Raw genomic sequence first — 12,231 nt, 5'->3', positions numbered from 1 at the left:
GCTCTCTCTCTGTCTCGCTCTCTCTCTGTCTCGCTCTCTCTCTGTCTCGCTCTCTCCCACACTCTGGATATCTTATTTACCCTATATATATCTTAACTGCCCTATACTACACCGAAATAACTGATACTGCTTTCTTCCAGATCTCACTCTGGAGCTTAACACGGGAGACATCGGAATCCCCCCTAACCCAGAAGACAGGTAGGGAACACCTCCCCTCCAACATATAACATTGCGGGAATGAGGGTACCTGGACATTGAGGGACTGCGGATCAGGTAAGATCCCAGGCGGGATTGCTGCTTTAGATATTGTGAAGAGGGGGCGTCCAGACACTGGTTAATAGGTGCAGGAAAATAGTCACACACACACACGTAACAAGGACTAATTGTAGTAAAGTATAAATGTAATACAATAAATAAATTTATGTCAAAAAAGAATGTTGTTTTACTAGGAATTTACGTTAAAAAAAATGAAGCGGGGCTGGGGGCGGAGCTGGGGGCGGAGCTGGGGGCGGAGCTGGGGTGGAGCTGGGGGTGGGGCTAGGGGAGGGGCTGGGGGCGGGGCTAGGTGGTGAGTAGATTTTTTGGTTTGGCGAGTAGATTTTTGGGTTATTTGTCAAGCACTGTATATATAAGACTGGTGCGTCCACGTGAGGTTTATAACAAAAAAACAGTCCTTTAGATCTATAAATAAGATTCTTAATAACCATTGGAGCATCCTCAAGTGTGCCCTGGGAGGTGACCGCTTCAAGATTCTCTGCAGGCGGGAAACCTTTTAGATCCACCAGTTGGGTACCTTGACCCCTGGTGGACTAAACGAATGCCTGGATGTTAGTACACTGGTCTAGTCGCTCCTGTGGACGTCTCTCCCTGACCTTGCCTTCCTCTGCCTTCCTCCATCATCCATTGTCTGAATCCCTCCTTGGTCTCTCCTCAGGTCCTGGAGTAGGAGTAGCAGTAGCTATCATTATATATTTTGTATATGGATTCTATTGTAGATCATCATCCATCACATTACATATAAGTTTACTAGGTTGTTTTCTTATTTCATTTTTGGCACTAATTCATATTAGATATTCTTGGTCTCACATTTCAATTTATATCACCCATCTACACAATTACAATCATTTTTATTTTTATCTATATAGTATATATATTCTTTTACATCTAAGTTTATATAGGTTGGGGTTAGAAGATATTATCAGCTAACATGTATACTCAATATTAAACCTATACTTGTTCACTTATATATAGTCGAATTAGGATCACACTATTTGTACTCACTGGGAACTATATCCCCATCTTCATAATTCTCATTTAAAGTTAATTGTTCACATTTATAGATTGTCAGTAGTTATTAATACTTCATGTTATCCATGTTTTAATTTAGGTAAATTACATTATATCACACATCTATTCAATCAATATAATCTCTTTTTTTGTGGCATAATCATAACTCTATACAATGTGTTAAATTAATCTAAATATAGAGCTATTTCACATATTTAATGTTAGCAATATTCTCCTTTATTGTATTATTGTATTATTCTATGATGTTAACATTTATGATATTGTTCGGTTTTTAATACTCAGAATACTATATGTAGGATTTTTTAGTGTTACAATGATTCTATATTACATCTTGTAGGCCAACTCTATGTGTGGTTTTTATCATGTACTTCTCCATATATTATGTTTAGTATTGTGGTATGAGTTTTATTGGTTGTTTTCTCTCTCTTACTCTCCTCCAATATAATCTGGCCAATTATTATATGTTAATTTGATACTTCATTAGCTCTGATTACATCAAGCATCTTTCAGCTGATTAGGGGCGGTCCACGTAACTATTATTGTGTATATATATCATGGCCGTGTTGTTCCTCCCCACTACCCTTTGAGAAAGTCACCCATGAGTGACGAAATGCGTCAGGGAGCGTCATCACGTAGGACGCATTGACACTACGTCATCACGGAGCGCAGGAGTGAACCGATCCAAGCGCCGACACCATAGAGGCTTGTTAGCAAGGAGCTATACTTCACGATCTTTGGAAAGTATTACAGCATTATCCACCTGCCCTGGACATCTGTTGGGACTGTGGCTTATCCCGTTCGTGATCGGGGGTTCCCCAAGGACGAAGCGCAGCTACCGGATGGTGGTGATTATTATCACGAAATGCTTTTTTACTCTGTACCTTTGTGAGTGCATTTTTACCCCCCCTCTTCCCCTTCCCCTCAATAAATTTACAGTTTTATACTATGGGGCGTGCGCTCTCTCCTCTTACTTCTCTGCAGATTCCCTATGGACATGGTTAGTCCTTTTGAGAGCAGCCGGAGACCCCCTGCACCAGATTCCATCTACATCATTGGACTATCACTTTGAGGACTGTTTTTTACCCTCTTTTTCGCTTCTTTGTTTTTTATATATTTTATATATCTTTCTTATTTTTTATATTTTTTTTTTTTCATTTTTATTGTTATGATATTTTCATTCTATGTTTTCCTTGTAATTGTTACACAGGCACCTAGTTAGTTAATTTGCTATCACATCATTAGTATAGTCTATTATCCATTTCTAATTATCCATTTGAGTTATCATTTGCACTTGACATATATATATATTTTTAGACTTTCACCCACCCACATACCTTCAGTAGGCGCTGCTTTTTTTCTTTCTTTGTCGTGTGTGTGTGTGTGTGTGTGTGTGTGTGTGTGTGTGTGTGTGTGTGTGTGTGTGTGTGTGTGTGTGTGTGTGTGTGTGTGTGTGTGTGTGTGTGTGTGTAGCCCTGGTAAGATTATGGGCTATATTTCTATTCTCCTCCTGTGCAGTTATCCCTGTGTGTGTGTGTTTTAGAGTGAGCAGAGTGAAGAAGAAGGTTAGAGCCTGATGAGTAGGGCTGATAGATAGGTGGACCAAGTACCTCTCATCCTGCTTAGGGGGTGAGGGAAGAGCTAGCCCCACTCTGGGTGCCTCTGAGGCCCAGAGTGGAGGCAGGGACATCCTAAGGGAGTACAGCTGGCTGCTGGTTCCTATGTGATACCTGTCTGTATGCTGTGGATAAAGAGACAAATAAAGAGCTGCTGCTAATAGAAAGAGACTTGTGTGGAGACTGGAATCTCTCATCCCTGGGAGGGGATTCTGTGGTAGGGATTCCACCCCATATCCCTGGGGCTTACTACAGATGGAGGCGCTGCACCATTAGAAGGAGAACAAAGGCATCCCCCCCAGAAACCTGTCCTGTTGTCCACCATGTCATCGCGGGAGACAGGCCCTCCTGTTGCCAGCAGGTACACACCACATTCAGACATGTAGCCAGACCAAGAGACACGCTAGGGTACCCGATATGAGATTGGGTGGGGGTACATGGGCTACATATATAAAATCAAAAACAAATTGACGATACCGTTCTGTGGCTAACGAAATGCTTTTATTTGTGCGAGCTTTCGAGATACACTGATCTCTTCTTCCGGCGGTGTTACAATGAATGAAGCCAAAAAAAGGGGTTCTTACTTTAAAACAGTGTCTCTTGGAATGTGATCTGTGATGGAAGCCTTTCCCTCCCCCCTGTGCAGTATGCGTTTTATGACTGGAGGTGGTAATACAGAGCTTACAGTCCTGGGTGCCGGTTCTGATATACAATAGCCGTCCGATGAAAAAAAAGCAGTCTATAGAGAAGGGTGTGGTGGATAATCTCTTTGACTGTGTGTTATTTATTCTTAGTTAGTTTAGTTCACCCAACTTATGACTTGAGGTGTTAAATGGTCCCTGAATGTAAGTGATGTAAGAGTGTGTATGTAAATATAAAACAAGAAACAAAGAAGTCCAGAGGAACATCCAATGTGACAAAAATACACTGTGAAATACCTATATATCTCTTGAAAAAGGGTCATTTAGTTAACCCTTTGGCCAAAGCGTATAAGCCTGCGAGCCACTTTCAAGGCATGACCATAATATCGCAGGTCCTAACACTAACTGATTAAAATCCTTATTTACCTCTATAATTAGAGGAAGGATGGTCCTGGCATTGAACCTGTCATAACCAGTCTCCCTACTGTTATCCGGTCCCTCTTTAACAGCCCACTGGATCCCTCTTTACTGTGGGCTATTCTCCTCATAACACACTTCTGTTTGTGTCTCTCTCCTTGGCTAGCAGTCTCTTACAAGCCTCCTCTTTTACTATCTGTGATGGTCAGACTGTCTCTTAAGCCCCTCTCACTGTTACCTGGACTCTCTCGTTGTGCCTCTCAGACTGGCACTCCTATCTCTGTGTCTGGTCTCAGAATGGCAGTTGGACTCCTTCTGTCTCTCTCAAATTGACAATTTGTTTCAACATTTAATCTGTTTTTCTTCTTCACCAATCCCATATCGCCTGTCGTGTTGCCAGGCAGATCAGGGAGAGTGTCTCTTATTCCTTATCCCACCGTGTGATAGGTGGAGCGGATTCATTCTGTATTGTACATTCAGTACAGTAGAATACATATATTTATAGCAGGGCTAGAGACACCATTGTTTACTTAATATTAGCATTTTTTTATCCATGTATTGATTGTTGTATTGTAGTGTTTATGCCTCTTTTATTAGACAGGGTGAAATAAAGTAATGCTCTGATATATGTATATGAATACTTGAGTTTGATTTATTAGGTGTCTACAAATTATTTTGAGTAACTTCTCCCTTTTTTGGATTTCATCTCTGTGGTCTATGAAAATACTCTATACTCCCCAGCAGTGATCAGACCCAGTAAGCACTTTGTGTTAAGTATTCACCTTGACAAACAGTTTTATTTATCTTCACAACTAATTATTTAGATACTCCCTAGAGATTTCATAGCAGTAGACTGAATAGCAGTGTTTGGCAATCCACAGGTTAATTAGGCTATTTATGCAGCCCACATCACCAACAGCTCAGCTTTAATGCAAATGAGGTCCCGCAAAACACACAGGGTGGAGTTTTCTGTAGTGCCAACTTCTCCCTCATGATGTCACATGCTGGATTTCCCACGGGGAACCACAGACCAGCATAAAAGGACGGGCTGAAAGCCTCTGCAGCTCTCTCAGATGTGCCTCTCAAATTTAGATTTATTGTAAGTATTTCTTCCAAAACCTGGCCTAATGTCCTCCTTTTAATCAGAGTAAGCAGTGCTATCAGGTATCCTGCCGCCAAAGAACATTGCCTAGGTGTGACAGTGACTCCTCCTTTTCCTTCTCCAGTCACAGCATGGCTAAAATTTGTCACTTCTTCCTCCGTAATATTGCTAAGATCCGCCCTTTCCTTTGTCATGCTACTGCTAAAACTCTAATGCATGCCCTTATCCTCTCCCGGCTGCATTATTGTAACATACAGCTAATAGGCTTTCCTGCCTCACAACTTTCTCCTTTTCAATCTATGCAAAAGTCTGCTGCTAAAATAAATTAACTTACTCCCAAAACAGTATCTCCTCATCTACTCCTTAAATCACTCTCCTCGCTTCCAATCAAATTTCGGCTCGCCAGCAACATTTTCTTTCATGTACCTCTTGAGGCTCTCTACTCATCAGCTATATTGTACATATCAGCGTTAATCTCTAGTTATGCTCCTGCTTGTCTCCTGTGCTATGCTCATAACGGTCTCATTTCCACCCATCACCTCTGCTGCTATCTCACCTTTTTCACTCCCTGCCTATTACCTGTGGATCCACCTCACATGGATTGTACACCAAGTACCTTCTCTCCACACCTTTAAATCAACCTCACCTCTTAAATTAAGTGTTTTAATAGCCTAGATACATGGCTACTGTCCCACACCCACAGTCGGTCCTACCAACCAGTGTGGCCAATCACTGTCATCTACTGCACTTATTCCCTCACCTGCTCTCTGTAAGTCTCCCAACATACCACTTATATTGGAAGATCTTCAGAGCAGGGATTTGCTATTGTGTGATTTTGCATTTTTGTATTATTGTATTATATTTCCCTGCATTGTGCTGTCTCTTTTAGAACGTGCTCAGTGCACGGTTGGTGCTGTATAAATGGTAATACATGCATACATTGCTTTAATAACCATTAAAGAGAAAGGACTTCTAATATATCAGCGTGCCCAGACTGAGAATTCTTCAGAATTTGACGTATATTAGTTCTGTAACAAATGAATCTATTGGGGAAAAAAATGTATTAATAGTTTCTATCTACAGTACATACACTATCTGTATACACATACCTCTAGATATACACTTTAATTCCTTTTTCTCTGGATCATTTCTGGAAAGCACAACATTTGTCAACAGAATGAATGCCTTTGATATGCCCATTGTCTTTGGAAACCACTGACTTTGAGGCAATAGAATAATGTCCAATTGTTTCCTTATACTGTATGTTCATGTCAATAATATCAAATAATAATATTTTCTCTGCTCACAAATTAACTGTAATGCTGCGTCTTCAAACATCGACCAGGGCAAATATGGGCAGTTGACATCCTTCCTTTCTGTAATTATTCATTAAATATCATGTCATGGGGCTGGTGTGATTATTGTCTTGGTCTTTTCCCTTGCCGCTTTTTCAGAAATGTTATACCAGAAGCCTTTGGTACACAAGAATGAACTGAAAATGTCATATTGGATGACTGCCAAAGTCATTACAAAGGTTGTAATTCTTCAGACTGTAATTTTGTGGAATTTTGATGAGAAGAGTTTATGATGTTCAGATTATAAAAATGCTTCAGGCCGCCGCCTGATACAGGAAAATTATTAGAGCCATGGGCACTAAACGCTTCAAATGTATAATAAGGTAAGAACTGCCAAAACAAAGTGGGAGAAAAAGGAAAAGTTACATAGTAAATTAGGTTGAAAAAAGACATTTTTCCGTCAAGTTCAACCTATGCTAAATTTAGATGACAGATAATTCTCCTATATTTGTATTTACAGGAAAAGTGAGCTATTTCATTTAGGAATTCATGTAGAATTTCTATGAATGGCTGTAATTGGCCTGGGATTATTTGGGCCTTGTCTACAGCGCTAGCATAGATAATCTTGTCAGAATTATACACCGTACCATTGAGTTACACTCATTTAAAGTCAGTATCTTTCATTGGAAAGCAAATATCACTCATGCAATCATTAGTGGCTTCATAGACATCAATAGGGTATTTCTCAATCTAAATAAATGGGTCTATAGAAGTCACAATACATACACATTGCTAGGTATAGGTACAGTACATTGGTTGCATGTGACCATTACCAAGTGTAGCCCCCTGTAAACAGCACAGGCTATACCTATCTTCCTTCTACTGTGATAAGTCCTGTTAAGATCAGGCGCCAGTAATCATCATGGGTTTTCCCCCTTCATAGCCCTAACCTGAGTGGTAGACACAGGCCTGGACTTTGCTGCAGGCGTGAGCAAGAGGGGAGGCTCTGCTGACACCATGAGGGGAGGGGCTAGCTCTATATTTAGCAGCCAACTCCGGTGAGTTTGTGGTTGTTCTTCTGTGCTTTGGTGCTGTGTTCCTCTCTTTTGATGGTCCTTCGGAAGAGAGAGTAGCTTAGGAAGAGTTCGAGTGAACAGTGATATCGAGAGTCTAGAGTTGCTGAGTATTATGCCGTAAGCCACGAATCCTGCGGAACGGTCCGAGGAGTATCAGGAGGCTGAGGGCTCCCCGGCACAGCATGCCGGATGAGAGCGAGAGGAACTGAAACGATCAGCGGCGTCTATAAGTAGAACTGATAGAATCATAGACTGGTGGACCAATGCCCTCACCCTGCTGCCAGGGGTGATGGGGGGGGGAGAATTCAAGACCCACCTCGAGGCTAACCTCGGATGTGGGCCACGGGGTATAGAAGCCCTAGCTCAGACCATCCTGTCGGAAGAGTGACTTGGAGGGAAGGAGAGGAGGTGAGCGGTGTGTACCTAGTCCTGGCGATTGTATTGCGGCTGTTGGAAGCCTTATCGTTGGGATATCGTTGCTCTGTCAAATAAAGAGACTGTTCTGCACCCGTAAAGACTGTGTGTGATTTGGAGAGTATAAACCTGGGACCTGAGGAGTTCTTCTATACCGGTCCTGTCCCATTACCCTGGGAGTATAGAAGATGGAGGCGCTGCACCACTAAGAGATCATGGAGGCTATCACCCCAGAAGCCCGGTCCTGGCTCCCCCACAACACCGCGGGAAGCTCAGGCCCTCCTGTTCCTCACAGGTACGCACCACACCGCATGTAATCAGCCCCATGTACCCTAGACACCACTGAAGAGTCGGGGGGGGGGGGAAGCAGGGTTACACAAGTATACATATTAGCTTCTTTGGACAAAGACAAAGAACATTATCTAAGTGAACAGGATAAGAAAAAACCTCTTATTTCTTTGAATTGTTATTCACAAATACAATTGGTCCACAGCGAAGAGATAGTATCATTATTATTATTAGTATTAAAAATTAAACCAAAATCTAGTGCTCCCTGTATAATGTTGTTTAGAGCTTCTAAATATTCACCAAGACATTACATGTAAAAAGATAAGGCATGTTAAGGATGAGATCGTTTATATACATTATATAAGAATAACAAAGTGATCATCATTAACTAGGGTCACAAGACATCTCAGATTAGCCAGGACAGTACTGGTTTTTAGTGCTCTGTCTCGGTATCCCGATGTTTTGGAAAATGTCCCAATTTTTTGTCATGGTCCTGGTTTTAGTCTGCAAATGAAGATGGCGGTGGAGAGTGGAGGATGCAGGTGGCAGAGTGTGGAGGATGCCGACCAAGGAGGATGGCTTCTACAGCATCAATGGACATCGGTGATTGGAGGATGGTGACGAGGCCCACCCTAAGAGTACCCGGAAGACGGTGTCATCAATAACTGCCAAGAGGAGGACGTCACTGTCTAGAAGAGCTGCCGAGTGAGTGTAGCTCTGTTGAATGATCTCAATCTAGCAGAGCTACTAAATATGTAAACAATATACAACCCATTTCATTTATTGTTTTATAGTATTTTTATGCTGATCCTTTGTGGGGGGAGGGGGGGATTCTTACTTATTTATACTTCTTGTTGTCTGGAAATATCTAAATTAATTTTGTACCTTTATCTACTAAAATTAAACATGGCTGCTATTTCCACCAAAGAGGTGATGGGTTCACATGCAAGCCCATACATAGTTTAATAATGAATCTGCTTCAAACAAATCTCAAAGTGTGGGAAAGTTTATTGTACAACACCCAAGGGTGCTGTGTGTTGTAAAATAAGCTTTTCCTCTCTTTCCACACTTTGAGATTTGTATGAAGCAGATTAATTATTAAACTATTTAAAGCAATTGCTGTAACTGTTTTATTTCCTTCCTTTAATTGCAGACCTAGAACTGTCACTTTTGTGCAACTTCTTCCCCAGACCCATAACCTTTAATAACTATTAAAGTTTGATCAGTCTCATGCTAGCCTATTTATTATCCCCTCATGAAGTGCGCATGCGCATGAAACGCGTAGGGCCTTAGTGTATGAGCTTTCACAATCTCACGCAGGCCCCGTGGTCACACGCAGTGTCCTGTAGCGTAGGAAGAGGTTGCTCCTCCAAGACGCGTCCTAGTGACGAGTGACCGAACCAGGAAGTGCGACAGCGTCAGAGTGGTGTTTGGATTTGCCTGACGCCACCGGAGGACAAGCTGACATCCTCAAAGACTGCAGCACACTGCGATTTTACTCCCAAGTTCTTGTGAGTAGGATTTTGGTTTTAGACCAACCGGACCAGTTGCTTGTCAGTATTCTTATTTGTTATTTTATATTCATTGTTGTTTTAAATGAGCTCTTTTTTTAGTCAGCCTTGCTTATATTTGTTCATTGTTATTTGTTGTTTGTTTCAGTGTTTGTGTTACATGTCTATTTCGTAGCATTTTTGCACTATGATATGTTTTCTGTTTATATTTCACGTATGATTGATGTACTACAGTATCTGGCTGTGGAAAATCTACTCTTCTGGAAGTGCAAGTATTGAAGCAATCCTTTTCATCTTACTCCATTTGGACTTTCAATAGACTGTCTTTGGACATTTTTGGCGCCGGTTTGTATTTTCTGTTCTGTTATCAACTGACTTTGTTTTGGGTCAGTAATTCCTGGCAGCCTTGCCTTAGTATTGTAAGGTTTTATTTGAGTGTTTCACATCACATTTATTGTATATTTATTTGATTATTATAGTTTAGCTTCTAGCGCTAACCACACCATCCTTTTTGCTCTTAGCCTATTTATTATGCCAAATTTAATCCTTTTAAAAATTCATTCATAATCCACCAGAAATAAATGGTCATGTAGCCTTGCTATGTGCGACTTGTATGTGCTGGTGTTTTAAAAGCATGCAGATTCATCCCCATTATTAGGTGAAAAAGTAAATGATATTAATTTATCTACAGAATTCATTATGGTGGCAGGGCCTTGGGCAAAAGCAATTGACATTTTCAATTTTCTCACTTTTATTTTTGACACTCTTTAGATTATTATCGCTTGTGGTTGTTAGTTTTTGGTACAGTATCAGATTATTTCTGGTTTTGGTGTCCTATCTTTTTACAGTACTGTACATTTCCCCGGGTGTAACTGTTTTATCTTGATCTCTGTGGAGAATATTGAGATACTGTCTGTACTATTCTGTTGCGGCCCCAAATTGACTTGATGAAATAAGAGATTGTTTCAATGTATCTCTGATTTCCTAGTTTGAGGAATATATGTGTATATATATGTGTAGCCCTCTTTCTGACACTCTAGACTACTGGTACTGCACACACCTGTGACTCCCATAGAGGTGCCTGCAGCATGATGTCTGGACAGGCACCGCCACAGACACCTTTCAGCAGGCCCCCTCTGCAACCTCTTTCAGAAGGCCCCCATTGTGGATAGGGCCACCTGTCAGGTTTGACGGCAGGGTTCCCGACCTCGTTACTCGCCGGGCCCGGAACAGGAGTCCCAGCTGTCTCCCCCTGTCGGCGGCCATGTCTGCAAGTATTAATGGTGGTTAGGGCTGGCTAGCATTCGGCACAGGAGAGCAATACAGAAAAAAAATGGAATATAGCCATGACAAAAATTGTTGTAATATGTTCTGATGCAGCTTCCAGTATTAGAACACTTACCTGAGAAATTCCTGGGAGATTCTGGGGCAGTCTCACAGTAAATGCCTCAACATTGCCTAAACATTTCTGTGGAGATTCTTAATGGCCCATCGGATTAACACAGCAGGGGGTCCCTGCAGCCCCATTCAGTTTGCAGGGACCCCCTGCTGTGTTAATCCTATGGGCCATTAAGAATCTCACAGAAATGTTGAGGCAATGTTGCAGAAATATCGAGACATTTACTGTGAGACTGCCTCAGAATCTACCCATTCTAATACTCGTGGCTGCATCTTTAATTTGAGCGCACCAGAAGGTTTGGAAAACTGCTTGGTCCTGGGGTCACCCAGGCCAGTTTAAGGCATTAAATGGCCTTGCTGGTGGCAGTTGTTTCAGTTTACAGACTGGGTCCATAAATATCTATCAACTTGGGCATATGGCCCGGTTAGTAATCGGTGTTCGGCCCGTGTTGGGCCACTGGTGGTGGAAGTGCCTCCCCTAGGTGGGGTGAGGCTTTACAGGTGCCGTGTCAGTTGGCGACAGCAGCAGAGGGTCATGAGCTATAGCAATGTGGGGGGTTCTCAACATGGTCTTTAGTTAAGTTATAATTTGTGTTGTACTATTAATAAAAATTGTGACCTTATTCTTCCAGTTCGGTGTCTGTCTTTGTTCCTTAGTGGGATCAGGCCTACCCCAGTCATATACATTGCAACACAGACTAATGTTACGCAGGCTCATTTGGCATTGAAGTGATTAAACTATTTGTTAAGGATAGTGACCAGATTTTCAAAAGTAAAAACCAAGACACATTAAAAAAAATGTTTAAAAAAATTTACATCACTTCAAAATAAATATTATTAGGGTATTTGTCTAAAAGTATCCCCAATTATACTGTATTATAGGTTAAGACTCTGAAAATCCTTTCACTTTTCAAAGCCGATTTACTGATTTCAAAGGATTATTCATTCTGTAATGGGCCGGAATTTTTTGCACCTTGCCAAGTTTCATTTCCAGTGAGTGAGAGCAGCTCTCAGACAGGGGAGGTAATTGTACAGAAAGCATCAGTCAGACACGGACTCCTAAGGCTGAGCTTATACTCAGAAAAATAAATTGCAGACTCCCTATGAGGCCGCTCTTAGTGCACAAACACGACGGAGCATGATGGCAGGAGAGCATTTTTAAAAGACA

Source organism: Ascaphus truei, chromosome 1 (assembly GCF_040206685.1).
Source record: "Ascaphus truei isolate aAscTru1 chromosome 1, aAscTru1.hap1, whole genome shotgun sequence".
Lineage (NCBI taxonomy): Eukaryota > Metazoa > Chordata > Amphibia > Anura > Ascaphidae > Ascaphus > Ascaphus truei.
Note: the sequence above shows the minus strand (reverse complement) of the source record.